Here is a 2,731-nt window from a genome sequence, read left to right on the forward strand (position 1 = left end):
TTGCTTAAATCACCTTTCCTTCCCATTCTGACATTCAGTTTGGAGTTCAGGAGATTGTCTTCAGGACCACAACCCTAAATGCAATGGAGCAACTGCCATGTGATTGGTTGATTAGATAATTGCATTAATGAGAAATTGAACAGGTGTTCCTTATAATCCTTTAGGTGAGTGTATTTCACTGTTGCTAAATGATGAATCATTTATGTAAAACTGTAAATTAAAACACAACTGAAACCTTAAATTTTCATAGCTAATGTTGTCATATTTTATTAATAAGACAACAGCACAAAAAGGTTTGTGAAAGGTTAAAGGCAATGCATTAAAAGTAATAGTTTCCTTAAACAGGGAAAAGAATATGGCCAGAGAAATAGCTGGATTTGCTTATACCATTAGCACCCTTAGAAACCTCTATCCACACACAGCACCACATTCCTTTCAGCAAATGATCTTGCAGTTGATATGTTGATTATTTCAGCAGTTAGCTGTACAGCATCATTTTTCTTTAAGGTCACAGTGGCCAAAGTAAAGGACCTAACTGAACACAACAACCTTAGCAGAGACACGAATGATGGTGCCAACATAAGCAAAGAAGGCAGACTGTTGTCCTGTGGTATTAATGGGAGGTCCTGGAGAGCCAGGGGGGCTAGCTACACCTTGTGGACCTGGAAAAATTAAATATTTGAGAATATTACAAATAATTGTTAAGTGGTTTTGATAAAATTCTTAATACATAACTGTGATGAGTGGGGCAGGGCCGAGAGATGTGGGAACAGGAGCAAGGTCAGTGGAGTTATTGTAAATGAGTGACACCTGCTCGACCCACCGGTCTCGAGTCCCAAGGAGGAGATGGAGGGATATAAAACTGGAGCAACGACAGTGACAGGGGCGAGAGAGGACCAGGCCTGGGTTTTAGTTGTGTTTGGTTTTTATTTGTGCGTGTCAGTCGTCCGTGAGTGGCTGACGCGCTGTTTTGTCTTTATTTTGTCATTATTAAATCTTATTTGATTGTCCGCCGGTTCCCGCCTCCTTCTTCCCGATGATTATGAAGGTTTAATTGTTACAGTAACTTTTTGCTGTAAAGTTGTAGTTTTTGCTCCATTGATTAGTTCCGTTATGTGGCTTAAATGATAATATTAATAAAAAAAAAAAGTGAGTTTGGCTTTGTGTTTTTGCTAAATCTAGAGGGCATTTTTTATGTATGACTGGCTTACCAGGTTTCCCCGGAGGTCCTCTGGCTCCCCGAGGTCCTTGGAAGAGGTCTGTATCTGAGCGGAAATTAATAGATGTTATATGTTTGTAATAAGCTAAACTGTTTGGAATAATATTTTTAAATGTGAATGATGCCCGAAACTATACTATCAAAATTAGGTACTCTGCAAGTACAAACAACGGTAGTAAGAAGCTTAGGCAGAAAATTGCAGTCAGAGGAAGAAGATGTATGTACAGTATGATCATGTAGCACATATACATTGAAGAGCTCTTTTACTCTGGTGCCTTACCGGTTTCAATCCAAGCGCTGGGATATCCTCACAGTTGATAAAATCGGAAGGACTGGTGAAGCGGAAAGGATCGTTGGGAACTCTGCTGATTCCAGTGTTGTCACAGATTATGCGGGCTAGTGACACAGAGGCCAGTGATTCTTTTTGTTTGGTGGTGAACACTCCATGGTTCTCCCACCACAACCTGAACACACCATGACACTTTGTATTAACACCTCTCAAACAGATACTAGTCTTATAGAATAAATCAGGTGTGTCCAATCCTGCTCCTGGGCCATTGTCCTGTAGAGTTTAGTTTTAACCAGCCCCAAGGATTGGAGTTGAACTCTGCAGGTTAGTGGCCCACCAGGTAAAGGCTTGGACACCCCTGAACTAAATAAACAGAGATCTTTACCTGCCAGATGCGTTGGAACTGTGTAGAGATGAGGCAGGCAAAAAGAGCCTAAAAAGCAGTCTAAAAATCCTTTCACAGATTTGAATAATGGAAATGTGTTAGTGTGTTATGTAAAGCCAGGTTAAAGAGGTGGGTGTTTAATCTGAATTTAAACTGACAGAGTGTGTCTGCCTCCCAAACAATGTTAGGCAGGTTATTCCAGAGTTTGGCAGCTAATTAGGAAAATGATCTGCCGCCCACAGTTGTGTTTTGAGAATGCAGCAGACGTGGAGGACAATAGTGCAATAAGAGCTTGTTTAAATATTGAGGTGGCCATTCAGGGCTTTATAAGTAATAAGCAAGAGTTTAAAATCTATACGATGTTTGATAGGGAGCCAGTGTAGTGTTAACAGAACCAATCATACTTCATGGCTCTAGTAAGAACTCTAGCTGCTGTGGACTAGCTTGTTTATTAAGCGTGCAGAACAATCACCCAATAAAGCATTATAATAATCTAACCTTGAGGTCATGAATGCATGAATTAACGTTTCTACATTTGACATTGAGAGCATAAGTCGTAATTTAGATATATTTTTGAGATTAAACAAATCTGTTTTACAAATGCTACAAATGTGGCTTTCAAAGGAAAGATTGTTATCTATTAACACACCTAGGTTCCTATCTGATGACAAAGAATTGACAGAGCAGCCATCAAGTCTTAGACCGCATTCTAGGTTATTACATGCATAATTTTTAGGTCGTATAATTAACACCTCTGGGGTTTTTTTTTTCAGAACTTTGCAGTAAGAAATTACTCGTTATCCAGTTTTTTTTTTAATCATGCTAATGCACTTCCATT

The 2,731-nt window shown here is 39.3% G+C and overlaps 1 long non-coding RNA gene across 1 annotated transcript; it reads right to left on the bottom strand.

Annotated features, from left to right (window-relative positions):
- Nucleotides 1-538: 538 nt before the first annotated feature.
- On the bottom strand, nucleotides 539-1,767 carry LOC128021373 (uncharacterized). The gene is made up of 3 exons (XR_008185533.1): nucleotides 1,500-1,767; nucleotides 1,212-1,265; nucleotides 539-662 (listed from the first exon to the last, which is right to left on the bottom strand). It is a non-coding gene; the product is annotated as an uncharacterized LOC128021373 (long non-coding RNA).
- Nucleotides 1,768-2,731: the final 964 nt, after the last annotated feature.

This window comes from Carassius gibelio, chromosome A10 (genome assembly GCF_023724105.1).
Source record: "Carassius gibelio isolate Cgi1373 ecotype wild population from Czech Republic chromosome A10, carGib1.2-hapl.c, whole genome shotgun sequence".
NCBI classification, from domain to species: domain Eukaryota; kingdom Metazoa; phylum Chordata; class Actinopteri; order Cypriniformes; family Cyprinidae; genus Carassius; species Carassius gibelio.